Here is a 17167-nt window from a genome sequence, read left to right as displayed (position 1 = left end):
TGAGGAAGCCTGTACGGTCTTCCAAATAAGATCTCATAAGGAGTTAGGCCTGCGGTGCTTGTAATGTTTATATAGAGCTTAGCCAAATCGACACATTGTCCACGGTCTCCCCGTCTCTTCCATGCATTTTTCAGAATGGATATTGGGGAGCAGGAAATTTTCCTCTCCTTGGTCTCAGATTTCCCTGTGAATTATGTCTTGCACACGTCAGACATGTTCTACAATTTATTTATTTTTTTGAATAAGAATTAAATCCATAGGTTGTTTAAAGCTGCTGTATCTGTCCTACCGTCCCTCCTGTTGAGACATGTGTTACACCATGGCTCAATATAGCAGCATATTTACACAGATTTTCTGGTAGGATAGATTTTCCTGCTGGTCATACATAGATTCTTCTTTTAAGGTTGCTCATTTTTCTTTGATGAGCCATCTGTAAACAAAAATGCTCCAGCTTTTAAAGGTTGATCTAAATCACTTCTACTTTTTGCAGTTTGTTCAGCTAATTCTTGGCAGTCATGTGGTTCTCCGTCATCTGTTTTGTGTCTTTCCTATGGCTATTCTCTCAACTTACTTTGTTCCATCTATATGTCTCTCAACTTACTTTGTTCCATCTATATGTCTCTCAACTTACTTTGTTCCATCTATATGTCTCTCAACTTACTTTTTGTTCCATTTATATGTCTCTCAACTTACTTTGTTCCATTTATATGTCTCTCAACTTACTTTGTTCCATCTATATGTCTCTCCTTAACCTTAATCTTAATTTCCAGGTTTGTCTGCAACTCCAGAATATCTGTAGTGCAGAGTTTGCCTGAAAGATTCAACTTTCTTCTCCACCTTTCCTGACTTATTTTCCCGAACCTTCTGCATCTCCTTCCACAAACTTTTCATCCCCCTCAAGTTTGACATCCTTTTTCTTGAACAGCGGCATTTTGTACTATGTGGTCTCACAGAAAAGTTCTCTGGTCAAAGGGAGGACACTAACACGGCCTTCTACTGTGCACTATCTGCACAGCGGTGTTAGTTTTAAGGAATGAAACCCGTCCTTTGTCCCCTGATCACCAGTACTTCTTTTTTTTCTTATGAGGCAAAATAATAAAACACAGGACTAGCAGAGTTCTCCTATCAACTCTTTCAATGGCTTAGTCCTCCATTCACACACAAACACAATTTCCTATTTTCTTAACTTAATTACGGCTAAGTTATAACCTACTTAATTAATGGCTAAGTTTAACCCACTTAATTATGGCTAAGTTTAACCAGGTCTCACCTCTGAGGCAACAATTTGTTGTGAGTTTAGCTGTCCTTTGAATCCATAATCAGTTATATACTTATCTAGATTAGTGAGTTTCTTTGGATTTTGTTCGTCGAGGAATTTCCAGTCCTTACACCGCAATTCATCTCTGAGCCTTTGTTTGCTTTTACTTGTCCCCATTTTTGGAGGATTTAGATTTTTACTTTTAGCTCTACTTTTCTATCTGCTTTTTATTATGACTATTTTTATTATTTTTATTTTATGAGTTAACCTTATCCTAATTTACCGGTTTTTTTTGTTTTGTTTTGTTTTTTCTTTGTTTTTTATTAAGAATTTGGTCCAGTCTTGCACATAGGGTGACCTAAAACTGGGATGTTGATCTCAGTGGGGTGATAATTAATCAAACCGTTGTGGTACTTCTCACTTCAACTCTTTCGAGTGGAGAGTCTTGCCTCTGCATCCACAAGGGCCTTATCACTTACAGTCCCACTGCTTTGGTATGATTGAAAATACCTAGTGGTATTTAACAATCCTTTCACACTCACAATCACTCTTTTGGATGATTTGTCGTGACTTAATTTCTTTTTCACGTGGCCAGGACTCCCTCGCCCTGCCTTGGTACTGCCCTTAGTACTCTTGTTTACCTGCCATTGACTAGTATTCACAGGGTTTGTTTCTCATTGCGTCTTACAGAGGATTTTCGGGTTCCTCTCTCCCAAAACACTGCCTTAGCGTTTATCGCAATTTTTACATTAAGTCCCCGACAATCATCATCACACACACACTTTTGAATTCAAGACATGCTCACCACTGTTGCCTTTCCTGCCTTTTCCTCCTGGAATTCCGTCAACCGTCAGGGTCCAATCAGTGAGCTGAAGCTCAGTCCCGGAAAGGGTATCTTAGGTCGCTTTGAGGCGGCCTGCCGTGGCCACGGTCTTTCCTGAGGTTCAGCCTCACCCACTGGACCCTTTAGGTGTGTTGGAATCCGGCTCGAAGGACCAAAATGTTAGGTTCAAACGACCTGAAACACGAGAAGAACAAATGAGGCAAAGACAACAGTTTTGAATTTTACTTGCAAGGAGAACGGAGAGATGTGCTCAGTTACAGATCTCCAACACGTTCTGACGCACACCTCCCGCCATCCTTCTTTTATTGAAATTAGGAGGTCCCTAGTTACAGAAGTCAAATGTGTCTAAGGGAGGGGGAAAACACAAGATAGCAGGTCACAAACAAAGCAAAAGACTGTAAATCATAATGGTGAGATTATATGTAGGCCTTCACTGATTTGATTAGCTTAGCTCGCAAACAGCACATTCTTCTATATCAGACAGATTAAAAGAACAGCTCCTGTGTCAGGCCCTGCAGCTCTGTCTCCAGTCAACGCCACTTCTCCAACAGCCGCCGCATTTCTGTCGCCCTTGACCAGAGAAGTTTGAGTTGACATATCAAGCATCATGAACATTAAGCATTAGCAAATAATAGGAAACATTAAGTAATGAGAAACAATATAACGAGAATAAAGAATATAACAAGGTAAAAGCAAATAAGAGATACCTTTAATATAATGGATCTAACAGTTTCCTGAGTGTTGTTAATTTCAGTTTTTCATAACAAAAAGTTAGCAAATTCCTTTCTTATTAGGTTTTTAAGATATCTATAGTCTGGGTTATATTTATCTAGATGCCAATATGCAGCGGAGCCTCGGTCCCTGCCAACATGCTGTGAACATACAGCAGCAACAACAGCAGCAGCAGCAGCTACAGCAACCATGAGTTTAACAGCAACAACCTTCATCCTTCTCCTCATCATTCCAGGTAATGATTCAACTTCACTTTACCTTCAAGAGTTTTTGTGCCAAACTACACATGCTCACTGCTCACTTAAATGCTGATCCAATCATAGTGGACAAGAATCATTTTAGGTAAAAATAAATAAATAAAACACTGAAATAAAAATAATTTAAAAAATATGAATAAATAAATCCATAAAAAACTGCTCTAAATGGTAACTTCTAATGGGTTACAGATGGGTTCACTGAGACACTTGATCAGAAAGTAACAAGTATGGGTGAAGAGTTACAAACAAAACTGAACACTTTTAATGACATTAGTTTTGTGATTTCAATTTATTTAAATTGAGTTTTCAATACCAAATAAAATTGCTTCAACTTGATCAAAAGTTCAAGTACCATTTGGATATTTTCTTTCTAACACAGTAAAACACAGCAGACGCAGGATCACTTTTAAAGCAGTCATCTACTGAAAGTTTACTTCACATCCTCAAATCATTTAAAAATTAAATATTAATGCTTTATTTTCTGAAGCTGGTTATTTTATGAATGTCTGAATGTATCTGATTGTTGTTTCTGATATTTTCCAGTTCTACAGGCTCAGGATGTTTGGGGGGTGAAGTACACCAATGGTCACATCTTTGCTGTCAAAGGATCAACAGTCAACATCAGCTGCACCTATATTTACCCATGGTATGGTACAGTTATACATAAATTCTGGTTCATAAAAGAGAGGAGTCAAAACCACCGTGTGGGGGGCATCTGAGGTGAGAAGGTAGTTTTTCTGGGGAGGACTCAGCATTGATGAGGGTGCGATCATTTGGTCAGGATTTGACTGATTCATCAGTTCCTGGTTTATCATTAAAGGTTTTCAACTTTCTTTTTCAGAACGGCCAGTGAAGGTGACCAGCATCATGCTGACTTTTATCGGCTTTGTTCCGGCTGCTTTTCTCCTTTGGTGTCTGTGGATGAGTAGAGTGGTTAAAACCCATCACCCAACACCAACATCAGAGCAGCAGACACACAGTGAGTGAGTGAGTGAGTGAGTGAGTGAGTGAGCTAGCGAGCTAGCTGTTTGGGGGGGGGGGTCGGGTCTTTTACCTACACCAAGGAGGCTATTTGACAGTTGGCAACTCAAAAAGTTCTCAGCTGCAAGAAAGAGCTGATTCATTTTTGGTGATGGTCTGGATTCTAGAGGGATTATAATCTTGCTCTTCCAAAGATCAAAGCCAAAAGGTTTGGTCGTAAAGCAAACCATCCTAACATGTTATGTAGCCATGTATTCCTACTGTATCCCTATATATGTTATGCTCGAGAGGACTGGCGGTCAAGTGTGGCGGAACCCCAAAGAAGGCAGACAGACACGGGAATTAAAAGTAAACTCTGAAGGTTTAATGAAGCAAAAAAAACCAGGAGGGAAGAAACTAAATGAGAGAGGCCGAGACAAACTATTGGTGCGTGATGCGGCAGACGAACCAAGTTCGAGATCCAGGGGCGAGAGTCTGTGGGGGAGTCCAAGTGTCCAGAGGATAGGAGAAATCCGTCCGAGGAAGGGGAAGAGGAAGAGGAAGAGGTCAGAGGGAGAGGGCTAGGAAGGTTGCAGAGGAGTCGCTGGAAGACGCAGGGAGTCGCTGGGGAGCCTGGAGAGATGCTGGGTCCACGGGACGTGTTGCCAAAAACATCAGTAAGATCAAGCACTGGCCTGAGTGCATAGGGGCCTTTTATGGGTGCAGAGTCGTTTGGGCGGATTGGGTGCAGCTGCAGGAGAGGGCCCAGGTGGTGGTGGTGAGCTGATTGCCCAGGAGGAGGTGGGGCCAGAGTAGGAGTCACAACAGTACCCCCCCCCCTTACGGGAGGCACCGGACGACCGCCCAGGAGCATCCGGGTGCTCTTGGTAGAAGTCTTCGAGGAGGGAGGGGTCAGCGAGATAGGATGGGGGCACCCAGCTCCGGTCTTCGGGGCCGTAACCCACCCAATCCACCAGGTACTGGAAGCCCCTTCCCCGTCGGCGGACCGCCAGCAGCTTGTTAACGCTCCACACCGGCTCTCCGTCCGACAGGACCTGTGGGGGAGGTGGAGTCGGAGCAGGAGGGGACAGGGGGCTGGTGGAGAAGGGTTTAATGAGCGAGACGTGGAAGACCGGGTGAACCTTGAGGGCGGCAGGGAGATCCAAACGGACTGCAGAGGGGTTGACGATGCTGCAGATGGTGTATGGACCGATGTAGCGGGGGTTCAGCTTTCTGGAGGAAGTCTGCGAGGTCTGGAGGGGCAGGTCCCGGGCCAACAGCCAGACCTTCTGGCTAGGCCGGTAAGCAGGGGGCCTCCTTCGCCGGTTGGCCGAACGCCGGGACTGCTCAGTGGCCCGCAAGATGGCTTTGCGGGCAGTCTTCCAGATGCGCCTACATCGGCGGAGATGGGCCCTGGTAGACGGCACTGCGATCTCCAGCTCCTGCTGGGGGAACAGAGGGGGTTGGTAGCCCAGGAAACATTGAAAGGGGGACATACCAGTAGCAGAGCTCTCCATGGCGTTGAGGGAGTATCCACCCACGGCAGGAACTTGGACCAGGAGGCAGGATTGCTGGTGGTCACGCAGCGCAGGGCCGCCTCCAAAGCCTGGTTGGCCCGTTCGGCTTGTCCGTTGGACTGGGGGTGGTACCCAGAGGACAGGCTGACCGTGGCCCCAATCCCCTTGCAGAAGGCCTGCCACACCCTAGAAGTGAATTGGGGGCCACGGTCAGAGACCACGTCAAGGGGGATCCCATGGAGACGTACAACGTGGGAGACCAGGAGTTCAGCTGTTTCTGCAGCAGAAGGGAGTTTGGGGAGGGCGACAAAGTGGACCCCCTTGGAGAAGCGGTCCACAATGGTCAGGATGGTGTCGTTCCCCTGCGAGACGGGGAGGCCCGTCACAAAATCCAGGGCTACGTGAGACCAGGGTCGACTGGGGACGGGAAGGGGGTGCAGAAGGCCTGCTGGCGAGCGATGGGAGGCCTTGCTGCGGGCACAGACCGTGCAGGCGCCCACAAACTCCCGAACATCCTCTTGGAGGTTGGGCCACCAGAAGCGCCGCTGCACAAACTCCGCCGTCCGACGCACGCCAGGATGGCAGGCGAAACAACTGGAGTGGCCCCACTCTAGCACCTGCGGCGGACGGAGGAAGGCACGAAATTCGGCCGTGAGGCCCGTTCCCAGGATCTGGCTCGTCTCTCTGGGCTTGCTCGATGGCAGTCTCGATCGGCCAGGAGATGACCCCTATGACCCGGGCCGGGGGAACGATGGTGTCAGGGTCCCTGGGGGCGCCGGGGAATTCCTCCGGAAACTGGCGGGAGAGGGCATCAGCCCGGATATTCTTGGAACCAGGACGGAAAGTGAGGGTGAAATCAAACCGACTGAAGAAAGAGAGCCCAGCGGCCCTGTCTGGGATTGAGTCTCTTGGCCGTTCTCACGTAGGTCAAGTTCTTATGGTCCGACCACACAAGGAACGGGTGCTTTGCTCCCTCCAGCCAGTGTCTCCACTCCACCAAGGCTCCATAGACCGCCAGAAGTTCCCTGTTGCCCACATCGTAATTTCGTTCAGCCGGATCAAAACGGCGGGAAAAGTAGGCACATGGGTGAATCTTCTGGTCTGCCTCGGACCGCTGGGAGAGGACTGCCCCGATGCCCGCGTCCGAAGCATCAACCTCGACGATGAACTGCCGAGCGGGGTCTGGATGGGCGAGCACCGGAGCCGTCGTGAACCTGTCCTTGAGGGCCGAGAAGGCGGTCTCAGCCTCCGGTGTCCAGGCGAAAGGGCGCAAGGTGGAGGTGAGAGCGGAGAGAGGGGCAGCCACTTGACTGAACCCTTTGATGAACCGCGGATGAACCCGGCGAACCCAAGGAACCGGCGAAGCTGAGTGCGATCGGTGGGGCGTGGCCACTCCACCACAGCCTGGATCTTGGCCGGATCTGCGCGCACCCGCCCCTCCTCCACGATGTAGCCGAGGTACCCCACTGAGGCGAGTGGAAGACGCACTTCTCGGCTTTGATGAATAGTCGGTTCTCCAAAAGCCGTTGTAGGACCAGGCGAACATGCTGGTGGTGCTCCTCCATGGTGCGGGAGAAGATCAAGATGTCGTCCAAGTAGACCACCACAAAGACGTTGATCATGTCCCGGAGCACATCGTTGACCAACTCTGGAAGACGGCGGGGGCGTGGAGAGGCCGAAGGGCATGACCAGGTATTCGAAGTGCCCGAGGTGTGTGTTGAAGGCGGTCTTCCATTCGTCCCCTTTCCTGATCCGCACCAAGTGGTAAGCGTTGCGGAGGTCTAACTTAGTGAACACCCGGGCATGAGTGAGAGGCTCGAACGTGGAACTCATAAGGGGAAGAGGGTACTTGTTCTTAACGGTGATGTTGTTAAGTTTGCGGAAGTCGATGCAGGGCCTCAGGCCGCCATCCTTCTTGGCTACAAAGAAGAATCCTGCAGCTAAGGGGGATGACGATGGTCTTATGATCCCAGAGGCAAGGGATTCAGTGATGTAATTGCGCATCACCTCCTTCTCTGGATGGAGAGACTGTAAAGTCGACCCGTGGGGTAGGGAGCCCGGGGAGGAGGTCGATGGGGCAATCATAGGGCCGGTGAGGGGGAAGGGACAGAGCATTGTCCTTACTGAACACTGGGGCTAAATCATTGTAGATAGGGGGAACACCAGTGAGATCCGGGGGAGTGAGCGCGGCCTGGGATGGGATTACTGGATGGAGAGGGGCGGAGCGAAGGCAGTTGGCGTGACAGGCCACGCTCCACCCCAGGATCCGACCCGAAGCCATGAGATGTGGGGGTCGTGCCTTTCCAACCACGGTCTTCCTAACACGAGTGGAGCAGTGGGGGCGTGCAAAACCAGGAAAGGTGTACTCTCTATGTGATTACCCGAGAGTGTTAGGGTGAGCGGGATGGTGCGATGCGTGATGTTACCCAGAGAGCGGCCATCGATCGCCTGGGGGACAGGGAGCGATCGAGAGGAACCAGGGGAATGCCAGCTTGACGCGCGAGAGAAAAGTCCATCAGGGACTCATCAGCCCCAGAGTCAATGAGAACACTCACCGGAATAGACTCCTTATCCCAGGAGAGGGTTCGGGGAAGAGGCGGTTGTGTTGCTCGGTGGGTTGGGGAATCACAGCTCGGCTCACCAGTACTCCCCCTACTGGTGAGCAGGCCTTTTGGTCGGACGGGGCAGGCTTGGATGAAGTGGCCGTTGTTTCCGCAGTAAGGCACAACTGGTCTCGGAGTCTTTGCTCCCGCTCCTGCCGTGAGAGACGGGACCGGCCGATCTGCATGGGTTCCTCTCCGACTCTGGGGGAGGAGTGAGCTGGGGATTGCAAGAGGATGTGAGGAGGCGGGGCGGCAGTGCTGGTAAGGGAGAAGTCAGGGACAGAGGAAGTGCGGTGGGAGAGTTGGCGGGTAGAACCGCCCGCACGTTGGGCGCGTTCCTGGCGGCGCTCCCGTAGTCGTTCATCCATCTGGAGCGAGAGGGTGATCAGCTCGTTGAGTGACGAGGGGCGGTCTCTCACAATCAGGTCCTTGATTGCCTCACTCAGGCCCCGTCGATAGACGCTACGGAGCGCGGTCTCGCCCCAGCGGCTCTCTGCAGCCAGGATGCGGAACTCAAGGGTGTACTCCGCAACTGACCGTGACCCCTGCTGGAGAGCGAGCAGACGACTCGCGGCGTCTTCCCGTAGGTGGGGTGCTCGAACACAGCCTTGAACTCCCGTCGAAAGGCGCTGTAGTCTGAGGAGAGGCGGGGGTCCAGGTCGACGGCAGCTATGGCCCAGCTCAATGCCTTGTCGGCCAGGAGGGAGGTTATAAATCCAACCTTGGCCTCATCGGAAACAAATCTGGAGGGCTGATGGCGGAAGAGCAGCTCACATTGGTGGAGGAAACCCCTTGCCCAGGTCGAAATCCCCGCCGAACACACGGGGGCTGGCAAGGTTGGGCTCGGCTCGGGGAGAAAGCGGGAGAGATGGTTCTGATGGAGCAGCCCCACCGGGGTCGCTGCCTAGCTTCTGAATAATGGAAGCCAAAACGGACATCTGGTTGGAGAGGGCGGACAGGGTACTGGAGGTGGTCTGAGAGGAGCTCTGGAGCTCGGAAATCTCCCCTGGATTGTGGGGAAGGCCTTGGTTAGCTCCGACTGAAGGGAGGAGAGCTGGGCAGAGTGGGCCTCCACTCTACTTTCGAGGGGGGAGGGTAACGTGGGGGTCCTAGGGCCGCCCGGCTGCCCCGGGGTTCCACCTTGACTCATCTTGGCTTGATCTTTCTGTTATGCTCGAGAGGACTGGCGGTCAAGTGTGGCGGAACCCCAAAGAAGGCAGACAGACACAGGGAATTAAAAGTAAACTCTGAAGGTTAATGAAGCAAAAAAAACCAGGAGGGAAGAAACTAAATGAGAGAGGCCGAGACAAACTATTGGTGCGTGATGCGGCAGACGAACCAAGTTCGAGATCCAGGGGCGAGAGTCTGTGGGGGAGTCCAAGTGTCCAGAGGATAGGAGAAATCCGTCCGAGGAAGGGGAAGAGGTCAGAGGGAGAGGGGCTAGGAAGGTTGCAGAGGAGTCGCTGGAAGACGCAGGGAGTCGCTGGGGAGCCTGGAGAGATGCTGGGTCCACGGGACGTGTTGCCAAAAACATCAGTAAGATCAAGCACTGGCCTGAGTGCATAGGGGCCTTTTATGGGTGCAGAGTCGTTTGGGCGGATTGGGTGCAGCTGCAGGAGAGGGCCCAGGTGGTGGTGGTTGAGCTGATTGCCCAGGAGGAGGTGGGGCCAGAGTAGGAGTCACAACAATATACCTGTTTATACCCATATACTATATTACAGGTGTAACTCACAAAATGTGAGGACCTTGTGCTTGTTCTTTATTTTTAGTCTAAATAAACATATTACATTTTATGTAAAAGAAAAGGGTGCTACATAAAGTTTGACTGTACCTATTAACTAAATGAGCACATGCTTCTCCTGTACGGTTGTATGTTCTTCTTTGTTGCAGCTCTACTGTTCTTTGATTTAATTTCATTTGTTCTTTCTTCATTTGCTAACTGCATGCTCTAAGGAAACAAACACACACACACAGACACACACAGACAGACACACACACACACACACAGTGACAACACTGACACCTCATCTTCAGGATTTGTAAATGTCCTCTGATGACATGGGAACATCAACTGTTCCCTTTTCAGCTTTTTGGTTTTGTTTGGTGGGGGTGGGCGTCTTTCCAGTATGAATAGGGTGTAACCTGTCAAACAGAAAAGATGTATTCATGCACACAGATCATTTTTCTGCCCTCCAGCTCTATTGAATTCCAGAAACCAAAGACATGATTTCTTGGCACGACTGTCAGTGTCAAATACTGAGGGAGGGACTTTTATCAGACAAGAACAAAAGGCATCCTCTGAGATTGGACGCTGGTGACTCCACAGAAAACATGTATGTCATGAAAAAGGGACTTGTCCACATAGGATGGAGGGTAAAATGAGGGTTCTGCTGGTGCTCCTCTTGAGCTGTGGTTTGGTTGACAGCCAGCCAGTGAACAAATGTCATCTGCAGGAATTAATGATCCAGGCGACAAAAGGAAAATCGAATGGACTCAGTGACAGAACCTTCATGGCCAAAAGTGAGTACCAGTTATTGAACATTTGTTGAAGTGCTCAAACGTTTATAAGTGATGACAAAAATCATAAATATCAAACTCTGATGTGTGTCATGGCATAAAACAAAAAATATTTCTAAATATGTCAGAGTCCTGGAATACATGGCATTATTTCCCATTTAAATCTTCTCTGGTGCTGATGTTTATATAAAAAGAAATAAAAACACTTCATCATAATTGTCTCGTTATCCAGTAACTTGTGCTGTGGAGACGGTGACACGTTTTAACACCAGTGCGGTGAACCAGATGACCCGCACTGGAAACCGTGTCTGGAAGTTCTATGGCATTTTCCAGCTCACTAATGGTCTGACCTGCAGCGACGACACAGCCAAACTCCCCAACATCTGTGGAGCGAACTGTACTGGTGAGTCTGGGCTGTAAAGATGGGCTTCCTTTGAAGTCCACCCAAACCAGTACTGAATATGTTCCCTCTATGTTTAGATCAGTCTTTCAGATTTCTGTATCTTCATAGTCCATATCAACATAGTCCATGTGCTTAAATTGTAAATCCAGCATGGAACTAGGAAAACATAGAAAAAATCTGACTAAATATACCAGCTAGAAACCACAGACTGGCTTAGAAACACAGACAGGGAGATGAAACATACTAGACAGCACATACTGGAGACACAGGTAAAAAAAAGTCATCAGGATAATAGGGAGAAAAGTATCTTTTACATAAACAAGACAAAGAGGACCAACAAGAACGTGACCTCATACAAACACCTGATATCTGATATTGTTCCCTTTGACATTCACGTAATAAAATAGATGACACAGGTTTGTTACACCATAAACAGATCTAATTTCAGGTTTAATGTTTAGTCTCATGTACATTAGATAATAAATCATGCCGTAACACTGCCCCAGCAGTTCATAGGGGTAATGCAAACTTTTAGACTTACCTGTAACTTCTGGGACAAATGTGCAGAACTGATGAAATGTGGAGTCTGCGGGAGGTCACGTCTGTCTCCATAGACTCATTTCATATAAATTATGGTTGAGATGACCTCTTCTGATTGGCTGCATTGTGCCAATAAGTAGTCAGGTAAGCTTTGACAATGAGGGGAACTATGGGTGATCTGTTACTGACAGTAAGAGAATCACAAGAAGCAGAGTTTGGAGATAAGTCAGGAACAATGAAGAAGGTGAGAAGAAAACCGAAACAAAGAAAAAAAATCATTAATATAACTTTGGTTTCAGACTTCCTTGACGATAACATAAATGATGACTTACAATGCCTGCTGAAGAGCTTCACCAGCCTCATGTAAGTTTTTTACCTTCTGAAAGATGATAAGTTCTCAGTTAACTTTAACATTAGAGAAATTCACATGTGGTTTTGTTATTTTTTGCAAACCTTCAGTCAAAAGTAAAACCAAGTGTATTTCTGAACTGAACAAGTTCAAACAGATCTGGAAACTGGAAAATTCAATTAAATATTTAAAAATTAAACATTTTTTATACTACTTAAAATTCAACGGTCAAGTATGTAAGATGTGTCTGAATGAAGCAGTGATGACACAAATATTAAGAACTAAATACACACAGAGTAAAACACAGTAATACGTTTAAAATTATTATACAATGACACATGTCTACAGTTGTTAGATTCAATTCTGATTTACACATTTTACCTGTAATGAAGAAATAAAAACCCACCTGGACAATAGTCACATTCACTGTAGACTCACTGTGTCCTAACAGGTTCCAGACTCGACAGGAATAACGTCCACTGTCTTTGGCTGTGACCTGAGTGATGACGAAGTTCTGCTCTGATGATTTTGATGAGTTTTCACCCTCCTTGTACCAGCTGTAATTAGCTGCCGGGTTAGCATCAGCGCTACAGTTCAGGGTGATTGTAGTGTCCTCCTCAACCTCACCAGAGGGACTCACTGACACTAATGGACCTTCAGGAGCATCTGCAGGACATCACAACAATAAGAATGTTACTACAGAACAAGAAGGTGGTTGGTGCACATATATTAAATTCAACTTTATTGTTATTGCACATGTACAGGTACAGAGCAACAAAATGCAGTTTAGCATCTAACCAGAAGTGCAAAAGAAGCAGCAAGTGAGGATAATAACTTAATAAATACAGTATGTGCGGTTATTTTTACAATCGTTTACCGGGTTGTGCTATAAACATATTTTACAGATGGTGTTTACATTAAATGCCTTAGACAATAAGTGCAGGAGCTATTTAGCTATTTACATAAGATAGAGGAGATGTGCAAATTTTAAATTACTTGTATATAGATGATAAAGTGCATGAGTGCGCAGGACAGGTTTAAACAGTAGCTACATTGGTTACTAAGCTAGTGAGTTGTTGTGTAAACTGCTGTAGTGTAGTGAGGTGTGGAGTGTGTAAGGGTCAGCAGGAGTTCAACAGGGACACCGCTCTGGGGAAGAAGCTGTTCCTCAGTCTACTGGTCCGAGTCCTGAGGGTTCTGTAGCGCCTCCCAGAGGGCAGGAGGGAAAATAGTCTGTGGGCAGGGTGGGAGGAGTCCTTGAGTATGCTGCGTGCTCGATGCAGGCAGCGCTTCCTCTGGACATCACCGATGGCAGGGAGTGTAGTCCTTGTGATGCGTTGGGCAGTTTTCACCACCCTCTGCAAGGCCTTGTGCTCAGCGATAGTGCAGCTTCCATACCAGACTGACACGAGAGTAGAGTAACGGGCTCAGCACACAGCCTTGTGGCACACCGGTGCTGAGTGTGATGGTGGTGGAGCGGCTGTGACCTGACCTAACATGCTGTGGTCTGTTGGTCAGGAAGTCCAGAGTCCAGTTGCAGAGGGAGGGGTTGATGCCCAGGTCTCCAAGTTTGGTGATCAGCTTGGAGGGGACGACGGTGTTGAAAGCTGAGCTGAAGTCAGATTGAAGATGTCCGTAAAAATCCCGGCGAGCTGTTCTGCGCATGCCCTGAGCACACGTCCAGGGATGCCATCAGGACCAGCAGCCTTGCGTGGATTGATCCGGCTGAGGGCTGTGTAGACGGCGGTAGATGATAGTGTGATGGGTTGGTGGTCTGCTGGGAGAGGGGTCCTAGTGGCAGTGTCCTTGTCGTCCTTTTCGAAGCGAGCATAGAAGGTATTAAGCTCGTTCAGGAAGGTGGTGTCCATGACTGTGGGGCTGGAGTTGTTGGGTTTGTAGTCGGTGATGGCCTGGATGCCTTGCCACATACGCCTGGGGTCAGAGCTGGAAAAGTGACCCTCAATCTTGCGTTTGTAGGTGTGCTTGGCCTTTTTGATGCCCCTCCTCAGGTTAGCCCTGGCTGTGCTGTAGGCCTGGGCTTCTCCTGATCTGAAGGCAGTGTTGCGCGCCTTCAGCAGGAGCCACACCTCCTTGTTCATCCATGGCTTCCGATTGGGGTATGTGGTGATCCGCTTCGTGGTGGTTATGCTGTCGATGGTGGTGGTGATGTGGTCCAGAACAGTGGAGGTGAAATTGTCAATGTCGGTGTGTGTGTGTGTGAGCCACAGCTGCCCTGGGGCGTAAACATACTCCAGTCCGTGTGTTGAAACCTGTCCTGGAGTACGGAGTCTGCTCCCGCCGGCCACACCTTGATGGTCTTCATTGATGGCCTGACGCGGTTGATGAGGGGTGAATACTTGGGGGTCTGGAACAAAGAAAGGTGGTGTGATTGTCCTAGGTGGGGGAGGGGTGTTGCCGTATAGGCACCAGCCATGTTTGTGTAGACATGGTCCAGAGTTTTGTTTCCTCTTGTATTGCAGGAAACATGTTGGTGGAATTTTGGAAGCACAGTTTTTAAGTTTGAATGATTGAAGTCACCCGCAACAATAAATGCAGCCTCCGGGTGGGCGGACTGTTGTTGGCTAATAGCCGCATGAAGTTCATTCATCGCAAGAGTGGCATTAGCATCCGGGGGAATGTAAGCTGCTGTTATGATGACGGATGTGAATTCCCGAGGCAGATAAAACGGTCTACATTTAACCATTAAAAACTCCACGTTGGCTGAGCAGTGTCTCCTCAGAGTAACGGAGTCGGTGCACCAGGTCTTGTTGATGGAGATGCATAACCCCCCACCTCTGGTCTTACGGAGTCGTCAGCTGTTCTGTCTGCCCGATGTGTGGAGCGCCCGGTTAGCCCGATGGCTGTGTCCGGTATGCCACTGTTTAGCCAAGTTTCCGTGAGAATCATGGCATTGCAGTCCGAGAGTCTCTTACTGTGGTTGAGTCGGAGACGTAATTCATCCATTTTGTTTACCAAAGACCGTACGTTGGCGGTTCACCAAAGATGTATTTATACATACATCAATATAGCGACTAAACAGTAGTGAACATTCTAAACTGGAGACTCATCATCCTGGATAAATACCCCATAATCAATGACTGAATCCAAATCAGTCTTATTTACTTACACACTGCAGGAGAGCGGAAGGATTCGTATCCTATAACAGTGCAGGAATATCTGGCTGGAGAATTTATACTCAGGGAAACATGTTGAATTCTTGTGACACCGTCAACTTTCTCATCATTCTTGTACCATATGTAAGAATAAAGAGACGCTCCACACTGACTCTGACATGTCAGCTCACTCCTGTTGCTGCTCTCTTGTCTACTCACACGTACCTGCAGCACTGGGTCTGTCATCAACAAGCACACCGTTACTATAGAAACAACTGCTGACGTCAACACACTGACATGCTGAGAGTTACCTCAGTCTGACTCCAGGTTCACCAGTTAATCTCCAACGACCTGTGTTTGTTCTGATCATGAACTTGTAGACAGCTGAGTCGTTCTTATGCACATTTGTGATCCTCACAGTATATCTGTAGTTGCGGTAGTACTTTGACTGATAATACTGATAATGTAAATCCTCTTTAAAGCACGTATATGAATGATGTGAGTTGGAGCTGAGTTCCACATCAGAAGTTTTTATAACCCAGAAAGTATCATCGTATGGTAACTGGCTTGAATATCTGCAGTTGCAGCTGATGTCGACTGTTGATCCTTTGACAACACAGATTTCAGTAGAAGTGGAAGTCGCTGCCTTGAACCTCACACCTGTAACACACAATGCACAAAAACTGCTCTTACTGTCAAACAATGATTCAAATCACAATATGACACAGGCACAGAAAAGAACTGTGGCCAGTTGATGTCCAAATTCTGACTTTTGCTGTGACTGAAAGGATCATATGATTGATTGCGTTGGAGTTGTTGCTGGTTTCTACTTTAACACAGTGAAACTATTTCTGCATCCGTGTGGAGATGATATTATGTTACAGTTTGGTGAACTCACCAGAATGTCCTATTTCTCCTATCCTACAGGTGCAGTCGTCAAGAATTGTCTTCTGGAGCTGAGCTGCATAATAATGTTTCCAAGGATCTTTTGTTCAGTCTTGAACAAGTTACAGTTTTGTTGAGGTGTCAGAGAACAGCTGTCACAGCTCAGATTCTGAGTTGATCTGATCACCTGAAGATCTGAGGAAGAAAAACAACTCATGGTAGACTGACACAGAGGCACGCCACCCATCAGATACTGATGTCATAAAGATGCAGAACAAAACATTACCTGAGACCCTCAGAGTGACTCCAGGTTTACCAAAATACTTCTCATCTTGATCAGTTATGAATCTGAACATGTAAACAGTTGAGTCGCTCTCTGTCAGGTTTCTGATGATCAGAGTACATCTGTTGATCTTGTCATCACAGATATTCTCAACACGACCTGAATACTCTGGGACTGACTTCAGATTCTCAAAATTAGGAATCCTCTTTTTTAGGAACCAGAATTTATCTGTAACTTTATGATACCCTGGGTAAATATAGGTGCAGCTGATGTTGACTGTTGATCCTTTGACAGCAAAGATGTGACCATTGGTGTACTTCACCCCCAACTATTGGTATACTGAGCCTGTAGAACTGGAAAATATCAGAAACAACAATCAGATACATTCAGACATTCATAAAATAACCAGCTTCAGAAAATAAAGCATTAATATTTAAATCTTTAAATGATTTATTTGAGGATGTGAAGAAAGCTTTCAGTAGATGACTGCTATAAAGGTGATCCTGCATCTGCTGTGTTTTACTGTGTTGGGTGGAGTTACTGGAACTTGTCTGAGTCTCTGGTTCATTTGTTCAGAATCAGAAAATATTAACACACAGAATCTTGGCACTTTCCCAGATGTTTTTTCCTCCCCCAAAAAATAATACAAAACTAATATGTGATGAGGGTTATTCAACTCAGCACCCAAGCTTGTTCCTTCCTTTCAGATTATTTCAGATTATGGTTATATTTCAAAAGGTTTAGTGTCACTTCTGATCACAAAATCATCTCATCATCGTCCAAATCAGCCGTCTGTTTCCTGTAAATGGGACAATTTAACTATTTCAATGCGAAGACATTTACCTGGAGCGATGAGGAGAAGGAGGAAGGCTGCTGCAGCCAACCATGGTGCTGACTCTGCTGCAT

General features: G+C 47.4%; 1 long non-coding RNA gene across 2 annotated transcripts; it reads right to left on the bottom strand.

Annotated features, from left to right (window-relative positions):
• Positions 1-11094: 11094 nt before the first annotated feature.
• On the bottom strand, positions 11095-16065 carry LOC130526914 (uncharacterized). 2 transcript variants are annotated; one of them, XR_008950876.1, is made up of 5 exons: positions 15992-16065; positions 15108-15753; positions 11964-12646; positions 11633-11815; positions 11095-11247 (listed from the first exon to the last, which is right to left on the bottom strand). It is a non-coding gene; the product is annotated as an uncharacterized LOC130526914 (long non-coding RNA). The 2 variants fall into 2 exon arrangements; XR_008950877.1 differs by having other exon boundaries at positions 11633-11809.
• Between the last annotated feature and the right edge of the window lie 1102 nt (positions 16066-17167).

The sequence above is a fragment of the Takifugu flavidus genome, chromosome 6, assembly GCF_003711565.1.
Source record: "Takifugu flavidus isolate HTHZ2018 chromosome 6, ASM371156v2, whole genome shotgun sequence".
In the NCBI taxonomy this organism is placed as follows: Eukaryota; Metazoa; Chordata; class Actinopteri; order Tetraodontiformes; family Tetraodontidae; genus Takifugu; species Takifugu flavidus.
The sequence above is the reverse complement of the archived record's forward strand: the minus strand, read 5'-3'. Positions and strand labels throughout refer to the sequence as shown.